The sequence below is a fragment of the Pan troglodytes genome, chromosome 4 (assembly GCF_028858775.2).
Source record: "Pan troglodytes isolate AG18354 chromosome 4, NHGRI_mPanTro3-v2.0_pri, whole genome shotgun sequence".
NCBI lineage: Eukaryota > Metazoa > Chordata > Mammalia > Primates > Hominidae > Pan > Pan troglodytes.
The window spans coordinates 56,489,520-56,516,515 of NC_072402.2; the positions used below are offsets into that span (position 1 = coordinate 56,489,520).

The 26,996-nt window shown below is 37.6% G+C and overlaps 1 long non-coding RNA gene across 1 annotated transcript; it reads left to right on the forward strand.

Moving 5' to 3' along the window:
- The first annotated feature begins 11,067 nt into the window (after positions 1-11,067).
- LOC104006437 (uncharacterized) lies at positions 11,068-25,695 on the forward strand. The gene is made up of 5 exons (XR_680171.2): positions 11,068-11,090; positions 14,872-14,910; positions 16,729-16,918; positions 17,402-17,540; positions 24,913-25,695. It is a non-coding gene; the product is annotated as an uncharacterized LOC104006437 (long non-coding RNA).
- The last annotated feature ends 1,301 nt before the right edge of the window (positions 25,696-26,996 follow it).

A 26,996-nucleotide genomic window follows, 5' to 3' on the forward strand; every position in this document is an offset into this window, starting at 1 on the left:
CAGAATAGTCCTTGGTGGGTAAATTGCCTTGCTGGCTATTTTTAAAAATGGAAAAAAAAATGGTAATCTTTGTCAGCTTTTTTACACACGTTTTGAAGTTTAACACCATCGGTGGATGAGAGATCCTCTTTGTTGGTGGAACACCCATTGGATTTAGCTGCTTGAGAACTTCAGAATTCGAAGCCTGGTTTGCCACCAACATGGCTTGACAGTATCAGAAGCAGCCACAATATGTGGCACAGATAGCCAGTGGCTGTTTTCTCAAAATGTGACTCTGGTGAGCCTTGCTTTCTGTTGAAATATTCTCAACCCACTGATATGTGCCTTGAGTTTTTTGTAATTAAAATTATTTTTAAAAGCCTCTTTGTCTCTATTTTGGGGAATTGATGAGACATCCACCCCCAATTAATTTGATTGGAGTCATAGGTATATCATCACATGACTACAAATGAGTAATTAGACTAATTAGAAAATTTGGCTGGTTGTGGTGGCTCACGCCTGTAATCCCAGCACTTTGGGAGGCTGAGTCGGGTGGATCACGAGGTCAGGAGTTCGAGACCAGCCTGACCAACATGGTGAAACCCCGTCTCTACTAAAAATACAAAAATTAGCTGGGTGTGGTGGTGTGTGCCTGTAATCCCAACTACTCAGGAGGTTGAAGCAGGAGAATCACTTGAACCCGGAGGCGGAGGTTGCAGTGAGCCGAGATTGCACCACTGTGCTCCAGGCTAGACAACAAAGTGAGACTTTGTCTCAAAAAAAAAAAAAAAAAAAGAAAGAAAGAAAGAAATTTTCTCCAAGATCCAGGGCTAAAATAGAAATTTGGTTTAACATGCAATGACTTAAACAATTGCATCACACCCTATTTAGGGAAAGACAGTAAACAGCCACCTAGTTTATTGAGTGTTTAGTCAGCATTGGGTTTACAAATATCATTGCTCTTACTTCTTCCAACATCCCTGATAGGAAATTATTGTCAGACCTATTTGATAGATGAGAAATGGAGGATCTGAATGATTATGTAACTCTCCTAAGTTAATTTTTATAAGTGATAGATCCAAAATTTTGATTTGTGGCTGTCTGACATCAAAGAACAGGGGTCACCAAAAATGGGGTCTGTCTGTATGAGAATCCCCTAAACAAGAAGATTTCTGGGTTACTTCCATTCTAATTCAGTTGATCTTGGGTTAGAGAAGGGATGAGAGAGTAAGGAATTTGTGGTGGAAAAGAGAAGCTATGCCTATTCCAGCACACTATTTAGGTGAGTAGTACCCTGTCAAGCCAGCAAGAGGACTACCCTTCCAATAGATGTGACCATTATGAAGATGGAAAATTATGAAACCCTGAGATGATTTAACATTCTTACTTTATAATGAATTTCTCTTCTGGTTCTAGTTCATCACACCTATGAAAACAAGTCTGCCCAAGTAGCTCATCTACTGGGAAATAATATATTGACCTGCTAATCTAGACACTTCAGCCCTTTCATTAAGGTTTAATACAGTGCTCTCTGTGAGTGGTGGTTATTGTGAATCCCCAGCTTCCAGACAATGTGTGTGTGCCAACAATTCATGCTTCAAGTTTGAAGGCTGGACCGTGGACTTTAAGGCATCCAAACAAGCGAATGCCACCCTGAATGAATGTTTAGCAGCAGCCTTCTCTGGGTGATGTACACACCCTGCTCTCAGAAGGCATAGAAAGCCTTCCCCTCATCCCTGCAGCTGCTGGTGTTAGAATTCAGTCGAGAAAAGGATCATTCACCTAGTGCCAACAAATGAAAATGAAATAAAATTTTTACAGATTGTAGATGATCAATAAACTGGGTAGTCTTCCCTCAAATATAGTAAATTACATTTTATTAAGTTTCTGCTTACTAAAATGCAATTTCATTTTAGCCTGAGATATTCCCATAGTATTCTGACAGAAGTCTTGAATGCAGAGACATAGGTTTAGAGACAAGTTCTTAGTTGTTTGTGACAGCTGGTCAATCATACAAACTGTATGTGCTTTGCTAGTTAAACTCTGAAATGATATTATTTTCTATATTGGGCAAGGATTTTCTCGCCCAAGACCTCATACATTTAAAAAAAAGGGGGTTATATTAATGATTTGAGAATATTTGCCCTAACACTGAGACAGAAGATTTTACCAAAGTTAAGTTTGTAGAAATTTTTGCAATATTAAATTATAGTTGAACAATAGACTAGGAAGATAATATTACAAACTGTACTTTCTATAGTATTTATTTGGGTGATAATGTGAACTGTGTTATCGCTTATCTTTGGTAAAATCACATAGGTATGTTTTGGTGTTGACAACAATAAGATAATCTCAAAATCAGGTTAAACATTCTCAAGTGTAGAAATCTATTCAATCCTTAAAGCAAGGCAAATGTTTGAAGAGTAAAATAGAAACCATTCACATATTATTTTCAATTGATGGCTTCCACTGCAGGGAGTCGGGATGAGCAGTAGATTCACAGGAAGCTATTTCCCTTCCTGAAGCACCTGCTCAGGAATTTACTTGGGACCAGAACATGGAGCAAGGCCAGGCGTTGGGCACAGTGCCCTCTTGCCTGTGATCCTTCCTTGCGTTCTTCCTTTTTAGCAACACCTTTGATTTCAGAGCTGGTGGGGATGAAGGAGCAGGGTTGCAGGAGTGAGAAGCTGAGCCTTAATAACTTTCATCAGGAGCTGGACTGAATGTCAATCACCACATCGCCTCCGATGTTCCTATTTGAATGAAGATGTTTTTGGATGGGAAGTATTTTTACTCTGTGCCTACCTTCTGCTCATTTTTAAAAAGTAAATCTATGTAGTTTATAGACTTTTGAAAACATAGTTCCAGGGCCTGTAATCCCAGCACTTTGGGAAGCCGAGGCAGGCGGATCACTTGAGGTCAGGAGTTTGAGACCAGCCTGGCCAACATGGTGAGACCTCATCTCTACTAAAAATAAAAAATTAGCAGAGCATGGTGACGCGTGCCTGTAATCCCAGCTGCTCGGGAGGCTGAGGCAGGAGAATCACTTGAACCCCTGGAGGCGGATGTTGCAGTGAGTGGAGATCATGCCACTGAACTCTGCCCTGGGTGACAGAGCAGGACTCTGTCTCGAAAGGGAAGGGGAGGGGAAGGGAGGGGAGGGGAGGGGAGAGAAGGGAAGGGAAAGGAAGGAAAGGGAAATGTTGGAAGAGTAAAATAGAAACCAATTACACATTATTTTAAATTGATTTGCCTTTATTTAACAATAAAATACCATATCTAGACTAACATTGTATGGTTCATATCCCTCAGTACTAGAGGGTCTGCATATTATTAGACTAAGCTTTTTAAATTTAATTTTTTGATGAACTGTATTATTTTAACATCACAAAATCCAAGAAGCAGAGTATTTTTAAAAATGGTTGGTAAACTATGGCTAAGGGAGCCAAATCCTTGCTGTGGCCTACTTTTATAATAAAGTTTTATTGGAACATAGCTACACCCATTTATGCAGTATTGCTTCTGGTGACTTTTTTTTGCCCTCATGAAGCTTACATTGTATTTTTTATTTTTATTATTTATTTATTTTTGTTTCAATAGCTTTTGGAGTACAGTGGCTTTTTGTTGTTATCTGGATGAGTTATATAGCGGTGAATTTTGAGATTCTGGTGCACCCATCACCTGAGTAGTATACATTGTACCTAATGTGTAGTTTTTTATCCCTAGACCCCCTCCCACCTTCCCCCTCTAAGTCTCTAAAGTCCATTATATCACTCTGTGTGCCTCTACATACTCACAGCTTAGCTCCCACTTATAAGTGAGAATATACAACTGTTGGTTTTCCACTCCTGTGCTATTTCACTTAGAATAATGGCCCCCAACTGGATCCAAGTTGCTGCAAAAGACATTATTTCATTAGTTTCAGTGGCTGAGTAGTATTCCACGGTGTATATATAGGTTATCATGACTTTTATGCTACAATGGCAGAGTTGTGAGGATTTGACAGAGACTGTATGACCCACATTTGGTCATATGTATGGTCATATGGTATGACCTATTTGGCCCTTTTCAGAAAACATTTGCTGATGCCTAATATAAAGCAATGCTCCAGAAACTGAAGTATAAAAAGATTTCTTTTCCATTAAGTTTTCCACATTCTTTCTTATCCCCCTTAACCTAAGCTGAAAATAGTACAGCAGGAAATTATCGTGCGCTCTGAAACCCAGGGGGTTCAAACAAACAAACAAAAACAAACAAACAGCATTTTATTTTTTAAATTTATTTTTATTTTTATCTTTTGAGACAGAGTCTCGCTCTGTTGCCCAGGCTGGAGTGCAGTGGCACGATCTCGGCTCACTGCAAGCTCCGCCTCCCGGGTTCAAGTGGTTCATTCTCCTGCCTCAGCCTCCCGCGTAGCTGGGACTGCAGGTGCCCGCCACCGTGCCCAGCTTTTTTTTTTTTTTTCTTTTTTTTGTATTTTTAGTAGAGACGGGGTTTCACCGTGTTAGCCAGGATGGTCTCAATCTTCTGACCTTGTGATCTGCCGTTCTTGGCCCCCGCAAAGTGCTGGGATTACAGGTGTGAGCCGCCACGCCTGGCCACCAACCAAACACCATGTTAATGAAAGGAATAATGTTAAGAATGTAATGACCAGCATGGTTTCACAATTTATCTCTTTTATGATAATTTATAATACTGATGGATTTAAAAGTACTTCATACTAGCTTTAAAAAACACATTTTGAGCTCTCAGCTTTAAACATCTGGTGTCCATTATTTCTAAGAAAGTGTTAAGGAAATTCTAAAAAGAAAACATTTAGGGAATAAAGAAGAAACTGGTTAGAAATTATTCAACTGGTTTTGAAGAAATAAGGTTAGAACTCTTATTCCAGTGCAGAATAAGAATTAAAATACAGTTCCAGAAAGGAGAAATTAGGATGTACATATTTACAGAGCAATAAAATATATCTAGACTCACATTGTGTGACCGACTGATCATTTCTCTTTGTACAGGAGTTCAGTGGTGGAATGAATCTTCATTTTCAGAAGAATTTTAAAAAGAGAGAAGTTGTTTTCTTTTTTACTCAATTAATTTAAACCCTTCTATTGCTAATTTAGACTTTAGGTGACACCATTGAAGTAACAAGAGAAAAGATTATTTTAATCATGGACAGAGTTTCAGCCATGCAATAAAGACACAGTGAGCATCAGCAATGAAGGAAGCCCTAAACCAGGCACTTGAGTTATAACGCTAGACTGTGAAAAGCGGAAATGCACCCATCCCATCTGAACAGGATATGGCCAGGTACCTGCCGTGACATCCAGAGGGAAAGCCTGTAAACATACTTTCCCTCTTAGGAACTAAGTCATCTACCACCCAGGAAGATTTTTCAGGGGATTTGTGAGTTAATGTTTACCGACTGCTTTAATATTCTAGGATTAAAAATGGAACATCAGAAAGAAGAGGCTGTGCTGGAATTTGGAGGCCATTCAAAAATCCAGCCCAGCAAGTCTTATGGTTTGTTTTCAACATTTATTTAACCTCCTTCTGCTATCAAGAAACCTGAGAGCCCTCTGAGGAAGTTTATAGTGAAGGAAATGGAGAAAGTGTACATTGTTTTTGAGTTGTTTTGTTAAAGCTCCTAGATGGCAAGAGTGTGTGTTTGATAACTAGGAACATTTGCCCAGCTTGTCGAGAGGTAATAGGCTTAAATCTTTGAACCAACCAAGATTGGGTATCCTGCCATGCCGCCTTAGAAAAGCAAATGTTGTTAGAGCCCTTGAAATAATCTTAAATTCTGTCCTTGAAATAGCTATAAATGAACTTGGCCTCTGTTCAACATAGGCCAGTGAAGAGAACATGCCAGGGGGAAATGTTTTTGTCCACCCTGGAATGGCCAGCTGTCGCTGCGTGCCAGCAAACGGAGGGCACAGAATGGCCGGATCTGTGGGAATAAGCAAACAGTTCTGTTTTCTCCACAGAAACTCATTTCCCTGGGCTTCATATTGACAATTGTGAGCTATATTTACAAAGGGGTTTGTATGCAAAAGAAGCATCCACTAGTGTAGTGGCAAATATTTATCCCAGCAGGTCTGGGAGCTACCTCACCCAGCTTGCTTTTTATAGAACCAGGTGATAACACATTTCAAAGAGCTGATTTGAGAGGCAAGTGTTTACTAGCATAAAAATGTTCTTTAATTAGTATTTATCTCAGAGTCAGGGTGACATAAGTTGCTACTTATGCTGATACAAGAACAGATAGAGATATTCTTGTATGGAGGGAGAAAGGGGTAGTAGACATGCCTTTTGGATTTCGGGTATATGTTTATATTAGCTTGATTTGACCCTAAATTAGCTATGATCTAGTCTGGTCTTTGGTTAACCTGTATTTAAAATATCCTTCATGGTATCTAAAGACACTGTGCCAGCTTTAGTCTTGGACACTAAGAATGTCAAGTTGTACACTGCATAGGCAATTGAATAGATCATCTCAGTTGCTTCATAGAAGTTACTTTTCATCCCAATGTTGATGAGTGGGAATTTTATACATCTCCCAGGAGCTGATTATCTCAATAACTGCCAAAAAGAAGTCATTTTTTACACAAAAAAATTCAATGGAGAAATATCCTTTATATCCTTCTGAGCTCTAATAATAAACTATTTTATTAAAAATCTTGTTTCCATATAAAATGATTTAAAATATGCGTGTTGCTTATAATAGCTTGGCACATGGTGCAGACTCAATTATCTATCTATCTATTTATTTTTTCAAGTATTTGCAAGAATGATTATTTATAACATGGTTTTTAAAAAGGAGAGTATAGACCACATTTTCTATTTTTCTCATGGCCAATAATAATACTTAATGCTTGCATAGCATTTTTATGTGCTAGTCTCTGTTCTTAACACTTACTGTATAATAATTTATTTCATTCTCAGGCAACTGTATGAGATCAATATTATTAAGTATGCCTATTCTGTCTGCTGGGGGCACTGAGGCACAGTGTTCAGTCATTTGTCAAGGCTCATATAGCTAGTAGGTGGCACAGCTGAGACAGAAACCCAGAGTGTCTGAGCACAGAGTTTGTGTATTTGGCCATTGTCCTATCCTGCCAGTCAAGAGGTCTAAGGTATTCACATGCTAAGAAATACCCCATAAATTCTCTCTTCTCCTGCACTCTCTTAAACTTGCTTCTTATTTATTGGTGCTTCAGCAGCATTTTGATAGGTGTTCATTATGGTGAACCCACACCAAGATCTTGAATTCCATTTGAATCAATAATAGATTGCATAATACTTCTGTGATATTTAGAGTTGAGAAGGTAATCAATAGAGAGCACAATAGAATTAACTTATTAAAATATGTCATTAACTAGGACTTCTGCTTACTCCTTTCAGCAGGCCAGATCAAAAATTGTTCTTACAGTATTTGGGAAGATAGCTTTCAGATGATGACTTTTAACCTCATAAGGAGATCAGAGTTAATGACTCTGCTTATGGGAAATCTTGCCAGTCTCAGTAACACTGCATGTTTATTTTCAAAACTGTGTAGTTTAATCATTGCTATATTTCTGGTGACTTCTCATAAAAGCAAAAATACCTTTTCTACTCATTTCTAATATAGCCTATTAAGAGGACTTTTTGTTTTTGATTTCTAGCAATTCATGACTGTAACCTCTAACATGCCAATTTATGATTTTGAAGTACTTTAAGGATTTTTGTCTATCATGCTTGTCCTTTATTTCCTTCTCTGCCAAATTTAGAACAAATTATATGCCTAAAAATATCCATCCAGTCAGTTTTTATGATATGGAAATACAACTATTTTTTAATTAAAAAGCTCTCATGTTATTTGGTTATTTCTATCTATAGCCTATTTCAACAATAAAATGTACTTACAAAGCACCTCAGAATCAAGTCTATTTAAACACAAAATGGAATATGTGTTAGCCCTACAACACCAGCATAACATTGGTGTGATTTGTCATCTCTATTATGCTGCTAGTAGAGTCACATGCTCCAGGAAGAGCAATGAAATGCTATATAAGCTTTGGGCAAGACAAATTTTAGATTTCTTAATTACCAGTAGTTGGAAACATGATTGGAATTTTCTGAGGTTAAAGTAGATATCTAATCTACCTTGTCTCATTCACATGCTCACAAACTCAGATTTATAAGAAATATGAATTCTTTTGTTTTCAACAACCCAACTTAATTTCTATTTTAAGCCACAATCCTACGGGACTGGCAGAATTTTTAAACCAAAGTCTTTTGAAAAATAACCTCGTCTTCATTCCTTCCCTCCCATCAACCTGGGCACATCAGATAACCATTTCAGACTAGGGGTCTTCTCTGTTCCCAGGAGCTGAGGGAGAGCCAGCAGCCCCTCGCCTCAACCTTTGTGCTTCTCCCCATGACCACAGGGGGAAGAATCACTTTTAATTCAGGAGCAGTAGTGCTATTCTCATTTCTTATGACCAAGCCATTTCTACCCCTCCCCATTCCATTTTGCAATCCTCTTTTTTTAAAAAAATTATTGTAACCTTCTTTGCAAAACTTTACACATTTCCATAAAGGCCTGGGCTTTTGAAATGCAAAAGTTTAGTTCCCAGCCTGAACTGCTTATGATAACAGTGAGAGAAAATTTAGAAATGGAATAAAGGAAATCCAAGAAGAACAACGTAAGATTATATTTCAAAATATTGCCCTTTTCTATAGGAATTATTGTAAGCTAGGCTATTGACATCATCCTCACTTTAAAACTGAGGAAACTGAGGCACAAAGAGATTCAGTCATATACTCAAGGTAACTCAGTTAATAAGTATAGAGTTGAAAGTCAAACCAGGCAGCCTGACTTCAGAGCCTATCCTCTTAACCAACCCACTCCATTGCCTGTCAAAAGGGCAATATTTTGAAATATAATCCTACGTTGTTCTTGGACTTCCTTTTTCTATTCTAAATTTCATGTTATATACGAGTTTACAGGTTTATAGCACTGAGAACAGTGCCTGGTAAAAAGTAAGTGCTATGCCACCATTAACTGCTATTATGATTATTAGAACAAAAGTCTTGATTTTTACTTGGTCCTTGTGGCTGAGACAAAGGAAAACCTCAACTTGGAAAGCTTGAACCATGACTTTCATTCATGTTACGTTTTGTACAGTATGTGTACAAAATACTTAAAACCAGGTATGTGTATGGAATACAACTAGTTCTTAGACTCCAGGAAGAATTATGTAAGGTTCAAGAAATAAGAAAAACTTCCAGTTGAATGCTCAAATCTTTCATGTTGACAAATATTTAATTCTTCTCATTAAGGAACAGAGAACAGTCTTCTTATTTACTCTCATGAAGAAATGTAGCAGTGTACTGGAGGGAAAGCTTTGAGAAACAAAAATGCCCTCCATAATAACATTACACTATATTGTTTAAGAAATAATGAAAAGAAAGAAAATAATAATAAAATAACATTACAGTTATATACTGAGTACATACATGGGCAGATATAATGGCACACCAGCCTGTCTGCCACGTGTTATTTTAATAGCTTCCTAACTTGTCACCAGCAGCCAAAAGAGTCTTAATAAAACACAATCAACTCATGGTAATTTCCGTTGACTTTTCATTTCACTGATAGTAAAAGCCAAGGCCCTTGCTGTGTCCGTCAAGGCCCTAAGTGATACACATCTCCCTTTACAATGTCTCTGACCTGCCACTCATCAGACACTCTTCTCATAGAAACATGGCCCTGCTTCCATGGAAGGACTTGCCCCTTACCGACCTCTCTCCCTGGGCTGCTCCTTCACCACATATTTACATGGCTCACTCTCTCATTTGCCAGGTATTTACTCAATGTCATCTTCTCAATGAGGTCTTCTGTGGTCATGTGTCCCCCTTCCATCCAAGTCTTCCATGCTTCAGTGTTTCTCTTAGCACTTAACACAATCTAACACATTTTGTGTTTTCCGGGAACCTCTTCAGGGTCAGGGATATTTCTTGGTATTTTTCACTGCTCTCTCCCCAGCACCAGGCACATAGTAGGCACTCAGTAGATAGTTGTCCAGTGAATGGATGTGTACTGGACGTTTGGGACTGTGCTGAGTCCCTTATAGGGGATATCTCATTTGACCTTACTACAATTCTAAGAAGTTGGAGTCACAGGATAAATAACATGAACTGACTTATGTTTTATTAGAATCACTCTGGCTGCGGTGACAAGTTGGGAAGCTATTGCAATAATCCAGGGCAAAAAGGCTGGTGTTTTGAAGCAGGGCAGCTGCAGTAGAGTTGGTGAGAAGGAGTCAGATGTTCAGTAAATCTCTCAGTAAATGAGGACCCTGAATTAGAGAAATTAAATGCCCTGTTCAAGGTTACCTAGCTATTGAATGGCAGACTCTGTGTTTAGATGAGACAAGCTGGATCTTATCTACTAGTCTCTGTTGTTGCTTACACTACAAACTTCAGAAAACAGCAAGGCTTCGGGAGAGCTCCTGCTCATAGCTAACCATTTAGTTTGACACTTGGTTCTCAGAAAAATATGGTTAATATCTACATGGCCAGATTTTTTAACTACTGAATAAGATATATGTAGCATCTGTCACCTAGTCAGAGAGGGTTCCTTAATAAAATGTAGGTACCTAGCGATCAATTACTTTGTGTAGCTATAACCTAAGTTTTAATAAATATATATTAAAATAACTTATTATATAGAAGTTTCATTTCAGCTTTCTTTTGCTGGAAGCATAACTGAGAATATTAAGGAATATATACCAGTTTCTGCCTGAGAAATATTTTAAGAGAAAGAAAAGAGGGACTGGGGAATGATAAAAAGAATCACAGGCAGATAACAGCTGCCATCTTGAGACCAGCATGAATCCCCATAAATAATTTATTTAAGTTAACGCTCATAAAATTCTAAAGAATCTGACTTTTTTAGATTTGGTTTGTAATTAGTTTGATAACCTGAGCCAATCCTTTGAGTTGCCCTGGCAACCAATTTTAGTAACATAAAGAAGTGCTAGATGTTAATTGGTATTCAGAGTTAGTAGCTGGTGTCTCTGCTTCTGTCTCCATGGTAACCTAACTGTCATGTTTTCATCTCTAGCATGGTGGTGAGATTTCATATGTGTGTGCCTTAATGCACAGGTCCATAGTCTCTGGCACGGTGTTTTAATTTAGTATCTCTAAATGTGATCATTTTTGAGCTATTAGGGTTATTGCTGAAAAACTATTGTTCCAGAGAAGCCAATTTCATCTTCTCTCTTCATCTTCTACATGTTGCTAGCTTCCATTTTGGGGGATGTGTGCATTAGGGTTTGTATGGATACCTGCATGGGAATAAGTCTGTATAACTCTGTATGTATGTGTGGAATATAGATGTTTTAAATATGCAAAATAGGGCCAAATTGTATAAATAAAAAATGATTTTTCAAGAGTGTTTATCTGAGGTTAGAGGTAGTGAATATCATATTTGAGAGATAAATGTCAAACTAGAGAAAGGAGATTCAGTGTTTTCTGTGTTGCAAAAAATATTCTCACACTGATGGATAATGCAGAGATGTTTCATATATCTAATTTCTAACAATTTCCTATTTAACAGACTGTAGTTCTCCCCTATGTTACCTTCTCTCTCTTCATTTTTCTACTTAATATTAAACTGAAGTTAGCTCTTCTAATTTTTGATTTTTACTAGTCTTTTTTCCAGTCTCTGAACTTAAATAGAATTATTTCCCAACCTTAAATGGTCAGCCAATTAGCTGTAGTTAGTCCTCATTGTTATCATAAACACAGCAATATCATGATGGAGCCAAGGAAGATGATTTGCAATGTGTAGTAATTAATCCTCTTAGAGAGGCAGCATGCATATTATAAACAAAGCTAGCTCTACATGCATTCAACACTGGGTTCAAAATCTGGTCTTTCCATTTACTACCGCTTGGAGGAAGAAAAAATATCAAGACAATTTTTAGAACAAATTTAAAAACCTCTCATTCTCCAATTTTCCTTCTCTGTAAATTAGGGCCAATTATACAACGGAAATTGGTAAATTCTACAAATAAGTGATCCCCCTTAGTATATGATACTCCCACCATGGTTGACTTTAAACCTCCAATATGATGTTATTAAGCATGGAACTTTATAGAGATGCTAACAGTTGTCTCTCACAAGCCAGTGTGAACAAGCTCCAGCACACCACTATTTTATGTTTGTTTTGAAGTTTAAATAAACTATGCTAGGTAAAATGCTGGGTATGTAACAGGCTCCAAAGATCTTAATTGTCTCTCTTAATAAAGTGCACTCTCCATTTCTTTCTATTAAAAATATTAACAGTCTTATTGAGAAATAATTCACACACCATACAATTTATCCATTTAATTTTCCGTTTCTATTAATACATCTGTTGATGGGCATCATATACATCTAATATTTATTTGTAGAAGACAAATTTGCAAGTGTGGTGCCTTTAAAATATGTCCCAAACTATTTGATGCTCCTTCCTTCAAAATGTGGAGCCTAATTCACCTCCTTTTGATTATGGCTTATACTTAATGACTTGCTTCCCACAAATAAAATATCATGAAAGTGATAGTACATTGCTTTCCAGACTAAGTCATAAAAAGCATAAAAAGCATCGTGGTTTTCTCCTTGCTCTCCCTTTTGAAATTCTTATTTTGGGAGAAGGTTGCTATCAAAGGGCTCAGCTACCCTGTGCCCTATACCCTATGGAGAGATTCATGTGGCTAGGATCTGAGTCCTCCAACGAACAGCCATGTCAGTGAGCCATCTTTGAAGTTGATTCTGCAGCCCAAGGCCAGCCTCCAGATAACTGAAGTTCTCACAGACATCCTGACAAGAAACTCACCAATCGTGGGCTAGAATTACCCACCTAAGCTGCTCTCTAATTCCTGATCGACAGAAACTGAGATAAAAAATGCTTATTGTTTTAAGCATTAAGTTTTTCAGTAATTTATTACACAGCAATAGATAACTAATACAGCATAATTCATAGTTTTCCAAAAGTCTAAGATTTGGGTACAATAGCATTACGTTTTAATTACAGAGTACAGACAACATGCAGACGAACACTTTAATATTCCCAAGGATTGACAAAGAGCTTAGAATGCTGTCAAGAGGGGAGTTGCTATTTATATTCACTATTAATAACCAATTTACTGGGTATTAATGGCTCATCACTGTCAAGGAATTTCTGTGTTGTGTGTGTAGGTATTTAAAACAGTTTTCTAGATCGGTTGTGATCTGGGACATCTCTGGGAAGATGTGCTTATGTATATAACATGAAGGTCGACTTGACTGGATTCCCAGAAGCATGCGAGGTTAATTAACTGGTAGCATCAATCTTGGAAGCTCAGACACCAAACTTAAGGGCTATTACAGAGGTCATTATGATGGTCAGTGATGCAAGAAAGAGATGATATATATTTCTTTTAAGGCAGAAATTCCTTTTATGCTTTTCAATCATATTTAAGTGGATATATCCTTGATATGCTTTGTTTTACTTAAAGCTTTAAATAGATTTTTTCTTTTATAGTAATACCTATTAAAGAGGTAGACAAAATATTTTTTAAATAATAAAATATATATGACCTATATTTTATCTTGAGTTTCACACCTTAGAGAGTAGATTATTTGGTCCATTTATATTTTACTTTCAAAGAGTGCAAGGCTGATAGCAAGTTCTCACATAGTAATCCATGGAAAAACTACCTGTTAAGGTATGCATATTTTAGCTTGAAATCACTGAAGTGGCACAGCAGTGGCCCTAATGACCCCAAGCCTAACATATTGGAAGAAAAATCCCAAGTAAAGCATACTAAGACAATACTAATTGCACTGATAAACATAAGCAGTGTGAATAGGAAGTACATAGATAGACTTGCTAGGGTTTTATTCATATTTGAAAAAAAAAGGAAAGAAAAAAGAAAAAAAAACTTTACATTTTTTTCATGAAGTCATCTTCAGTGGTTTATTTCAAAGATGCTGCACAAATTCCAAATAAAGATAAGATGAACTGAGATGGAATAAAAGTAAACACTTCCTCAGCATATTAGGTTATTTTTAAAGTCTTCAGAGTGGACTTTATTTTATTTTAATCCCATTTTCCCAGAAAGAACTTCTTAACTGAACGAAACAAACCACAAGAGGACTATCTGGCTGTGTGACTACCCATATTTAAGGTTGACCTTTTTGAAGTCTCAAGTCAAGTCAGTTTTTTCTCCCATACCTTCTGCTTTGCTGTTGCTTATTTTTAAAAGTACTGTACTGCTAAAGTCAATAGCTGGTCCTCTTCTCATACACTTTTTAAAAATTGAAAATATATGAGAAAGAGTAATTTCTATTTGAGCATTTATTTTATTGAGGGCTATGTAGAAGCCTGCTGAAAAATTACTTCTCTAATAATAAGTAACTCTTTAATTCCTATTATTATGATTTTTAAATAAATTAGCCAGTTGGAAGAACTAGGTGATAGACATATAAGGCAAAAACTTGCTGGTGAGAACAGCATCCTGACTTCTATACTTTCAAGCTACTTAATAGTGAAAAGACCAGTCTCTACACTGGCATTGGGATGTAAGATGTGTTCATTGTTTTCCAGTAACTCTTAGTCTTGAAGGGAAGACAGACATGACTTTAAAAATTACAGTAAATGCTATTAATGCTATGAAAGACAGACATAAACAAAGCACAGTGAAAGAAAGAAAGAGTTGCTGCTAGCTTTTCCTCTAGGACTTGGCAGAGGATTTCCTAAAAGAGGTGAAGCACTGTAAGAAAGCACACAAAAGACATGGAGGGCTTCTGGGAGAGATGGTATTTGAGCTAGGACTTGAAGGATGAACAACAATTTGCCAAAACCTGCTCTTCCTCCTTTTTCAGGTTAGTCACAACTGAATCTTTCAAGAGAGGAAAGAGCAGGTATGCAAAGTCAAGCAGTTAGGATGCATTCAATGTGTTTAAAGAGTAGATGTTCAACATGACTAGACTGTACATTTCTGTCTGTGGGTCATTTAGAAGATCTGATGGGAGAAACAACACGACTGGTGGGATACGGGGCTTAAAAGATTTGTGGAAATTAAGCTATGAAGATGTGAGTAAGCCATATTGTGGGTTTGGATTTGATTTCATATATGATAGCTGTTTGAGATTTTCAGCAATGGGGTGATATGATCATATTTGTTTTTATAAAAGTTACCACATTTAAGTAGTAGGTGAGCAGTGTGATGGATGAGACCATAGTTTCTGGAAGATCATTTAGGATATTACCACAATTGTATACACATATTGATTCTCCAGTACTGGTGGCAGAAAGCATGATCACCAAATTGGTGTATTACGGATACATACAGGGAAATATTTCCCAGTGTGAATTCCAATACTTTAGAAGAGACTTCGATTCTCTGATTGGCCCAGTTTGGGTCCAGTGTCCCCCCATGTAACAATTAGTTGTGGCCAGGAAGCAGGGTCACATGGTGGGAGAAAGGCTTATCAGAATTCTACTTCTGCAGCACAGCAATGGGGGCCTCAGAGGAAGGGACATTGTTGTGATCTGGGAAGACAACTCAGTAGCTTTCCACTGGGGAGTACAGATAATATATTTTGTTTGAGGCACATTATTCAGCTCTTAATGGTTGTAATTTAACCTGAGCTTGGCGTCAGATGCAATCAGAACAGACAGACACCGATTGTCTTCAAATATTTGAAGATGCAGTAGCCTTGGTGATAATGTTTAGTTCTCCACTGAAGGTGAAAGATAACATCTTTTAGAAATCTGGAAATAGATGGCTTCCAGGAAGTTTCAGTATTATGTTTCAAAAAAGCAATCCATCTTCCTCCTTTGCTTTTCTCTGAGAGTGAAGAGGTACTCTACCTTCCTAAAAGCATTTTTAAAAATCTGTAGCTTGGAATAGCCACTGGGAAATAAATTTAAGAAACTTTCTTTATAAACTACTGGTTTTTACTGCAGTTTTTTATTGTCTACACGGTCAAGAGTTTATGCTGATATCAAAAGTTTGGCTAGAGTTGTGTTTGCTTGAACCTCTGCAGGCTTAGGTTCCTAGGATCAAAATGAATGTATCTTAACTGAGTGCATTATTTCTTTTACCCTCTGATCCTGCTTAAGATTTTCAGTAATGTGTGAGTTTCCCACACATGGATTATTTAGCTTGGGGACTGTTTAATATTTTTTAAATCCTATGTTTATTTCCCTCATTCTCTCAGACAAATTTTGGGTTGCACCCATCCAGCCCCTTCATCCACACCTGTGGGATATATTTAGGGAGAAAAAGGCTAAATAAGGACAAGTAAAAAGATAAATAAGGACAAGAAAAAGATAAATATCTATCCCACTCTACCCTTCCAAAGCTCTACCTAATCCCTTCCAAAGAAAAAATGTAAAAAGTGGGTTATTTCGGAATAACCACCTTGGAGAAATCTTTTTAGCTTTCAAAATTGAGTTCCTTACTATGAAAATTCATGTATAAAACCAAGAGCTCTAATAATTTTCAAGACAAGTGCAATCTTAGACATTTTAGATAACGGCATTATTTTCTGCACATAAATAGCATGTGTGGGTAACCCTCAGTGTATGTGGGTTGAAGGAATCAAAGGAATCAAACAGTTGCATCTTATGCTATTGGTGCCTAGTACACTCGAGATCTGCACAAATGAAGCCTCAGTTTATACCCTAAGCATAAGCAAGTCTTCCCCACAAAAGAATTTAAATCTTCTTTCCAGACACTAGGCACAGAACAAAGAGCAAATGAAACAGGAACTGTGGAATAACACTGTGTTCCCAAAGAAAACATAACTGCCATAGATCACAGAATGAAAGCCCCAGAGCACGCAGCAGAGAAGTCCAGCAACTGGAGTCAACATTTACAGAAAACCCTGTGGGAAGACTGTGGCACTACCAACTGATTAACATGTAGGTACTTTAAAACTACTTTTAAACAAGGAAATCATAATCAAGTTATGAGACCTAGGAATCAGAATCCTGAGGCAGGAAGCAGGTACCTTAGTGTACATAACATATTCCAGCTAAAACATGGAATTCAGGCTGGATCACAATGGATTAGCGACATAAACAGTGCCTTATCAGAATCATAACCTACTGTAAATCTTCTATATTTCGTTTACTATAACATACAGAATAACCTTAGAGGGATTCAATTACAGGGTCTGGGCTGTCAGTCTCCACAAGTTTAATTGCCTTCTTCAAAAATTCACAGGTTAATTCTTAAAGAGTTATGAAAGTTGATTGAGTGAAGAGACCCTGACTTACTCCTTGCCTGTATTCTTGCATGTGGTATGGACAGAAACAACCTTAGAGCTGAACAGAATGCCTAGCACCTGTTTGGTGCTCAAGTGAACAGATTCACTTAATCTCCCTGGATAACTTTGTTCTTAGGTTACAGAACTCATTTTATATTGCAACCAGGCTGAGGAGGGCCCATCACCTGCACATAAATATTTGGACATTGGAGACAACTTGAAGACAGCTAGCTGCAGAGTGATATTCCAGAATAAGAGTTTTGAAGCTCCAGATGGTGAGAGATTATTGTGTTTATAAGTATAACTGGGGGATAAAAGAAAGTTTTCAAATTGTAGAGGCAATCTCTAGGTGCTGAAGGATTATAGACTCCCCCATGAATTGAAGGTTAGTTCAGGAAAGTTCTTTATTCTAAATCTGGAGATGCCTTCAAATCAGAGCAGCGTAGAAAAAAAGGGTAAGTCTGGAGTTCGTGGGAAAGTCTGGTGCACAGACAGAGAGAAAGGACATGGCTTTCTTGGAGAGCATGTTAGCTGATAGACTAGCTCTTACAGTGAACACAGTAAATACCAATAAGATTGAACCAACTAGGAAAGACCCAGTGAACAAAAGGGTCCTCTGATGGGAAGAGCTAGTGGACAACTGGAGGAGAGGAGGGGCAGAAACAAAGAGGGCCTGGAGAGGGTAAGCAACACCTTAAAGACCAATCAAATTACATTAAATGATGAATGATGAGATGAAGAGTGTGCTGTAAATAGAGGGCCAGGAACTAACATTAACTGACAGTCAATAATAAGCACATGAAAAGCATGTTATATATTCATCTCATTTGATTATCACCACAGCTGGAAAAATAGAACAGATTAAGCAACTTACAGGCATCAAGTCCCTAATAGGTGCAATGTAGCAAGAATAACCCAAAAGAAGTAGACAAATTATAGATGCTTGAGTCACATTTATAAGGGTATCAATCAGAGTTCTGCCAGAAAACAGATGACACCTTCAAATGGGGAAGTGTGTAGAGAATTTAACAAGGAGACTATTCACAGAGATGTGGGCAGACATAAAAAAACAATAGAGAATACCGCAGTACTCCAAAACTAGTAACAGAAAGGAGCATTTTTCACCCAGAACCTAAATGACACTTAAAGAGGGTGTGGATCCTGGAATATGGAGATTTTCTGATACTGAGAGGGCCGCTTTGTCAGGTGTTGTGACCTTTGGGAGCGTGAGGCAGCCAATCTGCAATGACTGCATAGGAAACAGCCTGAGATATACAGACCGTGTCCTCACTTCTCTCCCTTCTTTGATCTCTCATTAATGCCTCTCCCCATCCCTCTCATTGCCTAAACTCACCTGGAAGCTGAAGGACAAAGAGCTTGCTGAAGGAATCCATGCATCCTCCCTAATGGGGCAGAGGACAGGGAGGAGAGGGCGACACAGGAAATCTGGAGGAGAAAATTGGAGCTTCCCAGCCCAGGGAGTCGATCACTTCTGACCACATAAGTCAGTGGTTCTCAAGCTTTTCGGGGCAGAAGAACAATCTGAGTTTTTAAAAGATGCATATGCTTGAGTCAGCTTCCCACACATTCCAGATATTCTGATTCATTAGGCCTGGGATAAGACTCATGAATCTACTTCTTCAACAGTGACAGTTACTAAGCAGGTATTCATTGGATCAGACTATGAGAAACACCTCCTTGAGTAGAGAAAGAGAGTCTCTCTTTGTAGCCAAGTTGGCCTTTGGGAGCCAACTTTCACATCATGGTGTTCTGTTTAGGGAATTCCTGGCAGGGGGAGGGGTCCTAGCATCATGTAGTATCATGATTACCCAACTTCTATCTATCTGTCTATCTATCTATCTATCTATCTATCTATCTATCTATCTATCTATATCATCTATCATCTATGTACCTGCCTATCTATGTATCATATATCTATCAATACAGGCTTTGACGTTAGTCACAAATGAGCTTGAATTCTACTTAAAATATGTGATCTTAATCTCTCTAAGCCTCAGTTTCCTTCTCTCAAAATAGAGTGATGAGACCTACTTCATAGGGCTGCAATGAGGACTGTATGTGATTAAATGTAAAAAAAATAAAAAATAATAACTAGCATAATCTTTGGCACAGAGTAAATCTACAATTATTGATATCTATGGCATTATCATTATTAGTCTGTTATCACTTCGCATTGCTTTGTTGCAATCTGTGTTCTATGTTAGCATTAAATGTGGTATTCAGAGTCAAAGCAGGAATCAAAACTTGATGGAGAAGACTATGTGCACTTTACTCATTTTTAATAATGCAAATAATGATTTAGTCTTTGTACCTAGAAGCTTTTGATGTAAATGCAGGGGAGAAATGGCAAGATCAGCAAGAGGAAAGAGACCTAGTTTACTTTCCTTTGCCCATTATCTATTCAAAGACAATGGAAACAATAGACAGAGCAGCCTTCTAATAAGCTGGGGGATTAAAAAATCTTTTCAGAAAAAAAGCTGTAAAATTCGTTCATGAGATCATTTTTATGAGAATTGACTTGTTTAGCTTAAGGAATGTTTAGAACCAGGGCCCTGCCAGAGTTTGTGTGCAGAACACTATCGAAACGTTTCCTGTATAGTTAGTAAACAATAAGTCCTATTGTTTTGTTGGAGTTCAGGTGGCCCCAAGTTTGGGGGTGGGGTCTCTAAATCTCTTCCTAGCTCCTTCCTATTCCCGCTACGCTTAGTTTCAGAAATTGCTGGAACATACCCTCGAAGCAGCTATTGAAGCCCTTCCAGCAGAGGAACCTCAGAACTCAAAAATCCTAGCTGTAGGTTGGGTCCACACTACTAGGGAGACCTCCAGCCCAGAAAGCAGCTTGGCTATAAGACGGAAGAATGAAGGAGCTCCAGTTTTGAAGCAGGGTTGTTTTTTGTTTGTTTGTTTGTTTTTATTTTTATTTTTTTCCTCCCTTTAGAGTAGAGAGATTAGGGCTGAGCAGATTGGACATTGGACCAGATGGAAAGGTGGGTTTTTTTGTTTGTGTGTTTTTTTTTAAGACAGAGTCTCGGCCCTGTCGCCCAGGCTGGAGTGCAGTGGCACAATCTCAGCTCACTGCAACCTCTGCGTCCCAGGTTCAAGCTATTCTTCTGCCTCAGCCTCCCAACTAGCTGGGACTGCAGGCATGCGCCACCATGCCCAGCTCCTTTTTGTATTTTTAGTAGAGACGGAGTTTCACCATGTTGGCCAGGATGAGGTGGGCATTTTTATAGGATTCATTCCCCAATAGTATAAAACCTAAAGACAGTAAAAACACAAAGTTGTCAGAGATTTGCCATATTTTCAGGTATTAAAGGAAAAGAATAAAGTGTTTAGGAAAAATCTTGAAGCAGAAAAGAATAAATGGGATTTAAGATGAATTGTTTAGCCTGTCTGCCATAATTTAAAGCAGTTTTTCTTCAAGTGGGGGTGATTTTGTCCCTGAGGGGACATTTGGCCATGTCTGGAGACATTTTTAGTTGTCTCAGCTTGGGGAAGGAGGTGTACATGACATCTATTCTATACAGGCCAGGGATGCTACTAAACCTCTTCTAGTGTTGCACAGCAAAGAATCCTCAAATTCAAAATTCCTATAGGTTCAAGTATTTCCACACATTCTAACTTGCTGTTTCAAGTCTTAGCAAGCCTCAGAATTTCACCAAATTATTTGGGTATCTAGACAGACTCTGATTAACATTCATAGTTACATATACTAGGAAGAGTTTTATTATGGCCTTGTGACACCGAATGTTGAGAATTATTTAAGCCATCATTTACCTAATGCCACTTTATCTTAAGGGACATTGATAGTTAATGGCCAAGTTCATTCTCAGAATAGTAAAACTTCCAGAACAAACAGAAGTTTTGCTAGGCACAACTAAAGCAGTTTCTTTGTCTAAGATTTCTTATACCCAAGTAAATGGTATCAGAGCATTAATATGTGTGGAAGGAAGGGAGGTCTGTGGTGTGATACTGTAGCAAAAACAGGAGAAATTCTTTATTTTTTAAAATTAATTCTATTTTAAGCACCATACAAGGTCATTTAGAGTAACTAGATAAATATTTAATCAGCTTCTGTTTTTCTTTTTTTGTCACACACATAAGCTAGGGTATTGAAAGTATCTTCTGGATTGCCAATTTGCTAAGGGTAAGAAAGACTTCCTTTATATTTTGGCCCATCTCCTTCAAAGTGTTCTGTTAATAGATTTTTCTTCTGCCTTTGGGGAAACTTTCCACTTTAGGAAATACTTTTTGATATGAACTTGGTTGAAATTTACCTTGGCCACTACTCCTTCCTTGTGGCATAGTAACAACTTTTACATTTTAATATTTGAACTTGAACATTCAAATTGGTAGGAAAAACCCTACCCAGCCTCTCCATGCCTTTGGAGGGTATTAGTATATATTTCACATAATGGCCTTCATCTCTTATTGAAGCTTTTAGATCCAAGAGAGGAAGGGCATGGTAAGAAAATTAGAACTTGTTACTGTCAGAGAGATCATTGAATTGGTAAAGATTCATGAAATTAGCCAGGTAAAATGTAAAGCCTTAGCCTCAGTTCTGTTTGTATTGCAGTTTCCCCTAAATTGCAATTTTTTAGAGACAAGAAAAACTATAATAGAGGATACAGCTTAATTATGAATGACTTCAATTGAGCTGTCTCTACTTGAATATAGTATTAAAAAAATTAAAATCTATTGAAAACTATGAACTTGAAATTATTCACAATGCTTTTGCTTTACTTGGTTAAGATTTTGTCTTAGAAAGCTATCATCGAGGTAATGTGTTCTCTATGACCCTACTTAGAAAAAAAATTCTCTCTCTCTACAAATATATACACATATATATACACACATATACATATATCATACATATATATTAAAATTTATGCATATCTTTTTATATTAAAATGCTATCCTATTTTAAAGTAAATTAGTTAACTGGCTAATTTTCAGCTATTTGGAAAGTGACAAATTGATCATAAGAAAGCTAAAATGACAAATTCAAAATGACTAAATTCATATAGTTATTGAGCTTTCAACTGACATCTACTAGTCCTAACTTTTTAAAAAGAGGGACAAGACTGACAGTGACCATGTTGACCCTTAGTGGTCTCTAGCTATGATATCTGGGTAGTGAGGAATTCTTTAGGGTTGTAGTTTTTTCTTCCAGTTTTCCAATCTTACCCATCGCCCTTGTATTTCAAGCTTGAAAGATCAAGGCTGTTTTCATGGTAGATTTCAAGTTCTGCCTGCCTGGGATTCATCTCCTGGCCAATATAATTGAGGATGCCATTTCCAACCCTGCTCAGTGCTTTTCATTCTTTTCATTGACCTTTAAAAAATAATCATAAACTCAACATTCACTGGGAGACTCAGGCTACACCATGGTTTACTCTTTTATTTAATAAAGATGTGCAGAAAGTCTACTCTTGGCAAAAGATTTAGCACTCACTTCTGAAGGACTTTTTCTGGGGTTTTTTTGTTATTATCTGAGGGGAACAGTCAGTAGTAGTGTAGATTCAAGAATAGGCAAGAGAAAGAGACTCTGGTCAAGTACATATGAGACTGGAACATCTCCAGACTAGAGTAGAAAAATCTAATAAAAATTGTTTAATTATTTGGTGTATTTTTCACATATTCCATTTACAGAAGTAGAAATTAGGCTTAAAATAATGAGGAAAAACAAACACAAAATACCATGAATAAAGAGGTTTTTTTTTTCATTTTCCTTAGACATGTTATTTTAAACTCAGCCTTCACTAAATAAAGGTGAATTTTTAATTCTATACTATAACATGAAAAAGTTTAACTTGATTTTCTGTGGTAATAGGCCAAGAGAAGATGTTTATAGCTATCAGTGCTCTTGATCACACCTTTTGCACATGATAGAAAAGCAACAATCTGGATCAGTAGACGATAATTCACTTTCCTTCCTCTCACTCATCCTTTTGTGGGGAGGCTCCAAAGAGATGAAAAAAACAAAGATCGGGCAGATGAAAAAAAGAGGTAGGAGAAGTAAAAGGAGGCCAGATGGTCTGTGGAATGAACTAACTCTACTCATCGTTTCTGAAGAGCCGGCTGTGCTAATATGTGGATATCCACTAAAGGTGCTACGAAGGGCAGAGGGAATGTGTTCCTTTAAAATCACAGTAGAGGATGTGTAATCTGATAAGAGTGGTTCTCAAATGGAATTATTTTTAATAAGTAAGAAGTTGTTATTTTCTGGGAGACACTAAAATGTCAGGTCAGTGTCATTCCAGACAGACGGAAAGTGAATCCTGCTATAAAGCTGCAAATCCCACAGCATAACCTCCAGCGTTTCCTCCTCTCCCCTACTTCTCTCCTTTCACCAGTTCCCTTTCAAGTCCTTTGATATCAAACCCTGCACATAAAGCCATAAACCTGTTCACCTGTGTTTCTCTCTTCCCCTTATGCTGATATTAGCTTGTTTACCCCGGTTCTGAGTTTCATTTACATTTCCTATTGCATAAAACATGAGCCAAGTAAAAACTGATCCACCTGTGGGTTATGTAGAAAGAGGCAGATTGGAAATCAATGAGCCAGAAACATTTCAAAATAAAATAATCTTAAGGGCTAAACTTTTAACATGCTATCCAGAAGCCCTGAATGTATCATAAAATAACACAACACAGGTCAACTATACATACAGAAATCAGAATCCTTTGCTGGACTTTATAGATGATTTGGTGCACTTGTTACTAGCCTTCTTGGGTCAAAGACATCTTGGAGGACCTCAGAAAAGGCAAGGAAATTCCATTTTGAAGAAAACATAAGACCGCCTGACACAACAATGTGCATACAATTTCAGAACATTAATGGAGGCCTTAAAGCTCATTCACAGATCTATGCTAAGGGCTCCAGAACTCCTCCAGTCCCCTCGGTGTGTGTGAATGACTAAGTCAAATCCAAAGTCAGAGCAGCTTGCAGCATAAACTGGCCTCCAGGTTCCCAGTCCCACTACTCTTGATCATGATGTCAGCTCTCTACAGAGCTCTGAGATAAGGGGACACTGATAATTCCTGAAGTGATTGTACTGATTGAATAGCATCTTCAAAATTTATTCTACTTGGAATTGCAAAATGTTACCTTATTTGGAAAAACGGTCTTTGCAGACATAATCAGTTAAATTAAAATGAGGTGATACTGGATTAGGGTAGGTCCTAAGTCCAATGTCTGGTGTCCTTCGAAGACGGTCATGTGGAGACACATGGGAAGAAGGCCATTTGATGACTGTCACTGTGAACTGGCATCATGTTTAGGGATCATGGTGAGGGAGAGATTGGAATAGTGCCAGGAATGTCAAGGCTCACTGGTAACCACCAGAAGCCAGAACACAGGCACAGGACAGATTTTTCCCTGGAAACTTCAGAAGGAACGAACCCTGCTGACTGTGATTTTGGAATTCTAGTCTCCAGAACTGTGAGAGAATAAACTTCTGTTTTAAGCAACTCAGTTTGTAGTAATTTGTAATGACAGGCCTTAGAAACTAATACAGTGATTTACTGCTCTCTGTTTATGTTTTTACTAATATTGTTTTTAAAAACCTTCACATGTTGTTCCCATCACTGATCAACTTGGTCTCTTTCCATTTTTTTTTTTTAGACTAGCTGACCTGGGTATTAATGCTGGATATAGCAACGTCCTTCTATGTCCTTCTAAATTTTCTTCATGAGTAGTGATAAGTTATGCTGAGAAAAATTCTTGAACCTACAGTTATACAACATTGTTCTTGCCGCCTTTCAAAAATGGACAATGTCTCCCATATGGAATATCTACTGATGATCTTGCAAGAAGGTGAATAAAAAATCCAATGAAGACATAAAAGGAGTTTCATTTTAAAAATCTGGCAAAATGGAAGTTTGCTTTACACAAACAGTAAAGAAGCCTTGGAAGATAATGTTGACTTCCCATGCTCAAAAGTACTCTGACTCAGGCAGATAGCTCTAGCCCTTCAAAGGAAGGGCTGTCTGCAATAAATGCCCATGGAGACCTCTCAGCAATTCCATAAGATAAGTGAATTGGCTTAAATCCAATGTTTTGCAGTTCCATTTACAGAGCATTTACTGGCCATCGTGTACTACTCAAGTTACTAGAACACTAAGTTGACTCATGCTTGGAAATACTGGTTTTATGTTGCTATCAGAGTATTGTCATAAATCCATCCACAATTACAAAGAGTCCTACTCTGCTGCTGTAGCTACCTTTAACTCCTTGCCCTCAGCAAATTGTATGCCTAGGGAGATGGACTACTTCGGCCTTGAGAAATTTCCAATTAGGTCATTTTGAGAAGCAGTCTGGATGTGTGGTCTGAAATAGCATTTCGGGTTTTGCCTATTTTTATTTTTGAGAACTGCTTGCAAATAAATGCCACTGAGTTTGTTAGGAAGAGGTTACTCTTTACTACCTTTGGGAATTGTGCCTTACCCTTAGGTTGCACAGCTTCTATTTTTTGAGTCCTTTCTGATTTTCTCATATGGTTACTGCAAATTGCAAAATCATTGTAAGCTTCTGTTTCTTCACTAGCAAAATGAGAAATAGTAACACACCTAGGGATTGGGAGGATGAACTGAGGAAATATAGCCATTGGATTATTTTTATAAGGCCCCTACAAATTGATGGCAAAAAAAGACCTGGCCCTTTGAAAGAGCATCCCATCTCCTCAAATGTGTACTAGTGAGTTTACAAGAGGCTATAATGACAGCTGAAATTATCCGTGCTCAAGTATAAATATGGACTTGGAAAAATAAGTCAGGAATCTATGGAACTGAATTGAAAACTCAGCTGTGCATTGCTTAGTCATATAGGAAACACGGTAAGGAAATGCAATGTGATCAGATCAGCTTAACCCCTAGAGTGCAAGCTGGATACGGGAGCAGGGCAGTAAAACCAGGAAAACTGAGGGGATGGTAGCCTTTTAGGAGAAAAATATAAGAGGAAAAACAAATCTAGGAAAGAAAAATATGAAGCAGAGAAAAGGCTGTGAAAAGAAAGAGAAAAATCAGTCTAAGAAGCCAAGATATTTGAGTAGCAGGCAGTGTTTTGAATGTGCAATGATGACAAATAATCCCAAAGATGGATGTGTGTCACACGCTGGAGAGCAGTGACAGTAAGAAGATGAGATGTCTCTAAGGCAGACCTTGGTTTAAATCTCAAGTCTGTGGCTTATTAACTTTGCACTGTCAAGCAACTTACTTCATTCTTCTGAGACTCATCTGTAAAATATGGATAATTACTGTATTTCTGCACTGTTGTGAATATTTTAGTTAATATATGCATATTTGTCCCTAGCAAAATGCAATGAGTAACAGTTATTAGTTAGTCTAAAGAGGAAATAAAGGGAGGGACAACTAAGAGTAAAGTTGTCCACTTTCTACTTCAGCTCTCCCCTCCAAGGGAAAAGGTGATATGCTGGTGCTAAGTCTGACTGAAGGCATCTGGGTCACATGTACCTATGAGAGTCCCTGACTAGAATCTAGTTGTTTCCTGCAATAATATCATATGTATTAGAGCAGGTTGTTCAACAGAGTAATATGTGTGGTTATTTAAATTTAAACTAAAACTTAAAATATTCTTTGTTTCAATAGCTACATTTCAAATAATCAATAGCCACATGGCTGGTAGGCAGCATACACACACACACACACACACACACACACATATTTACATATATGCTGTGCATATATATG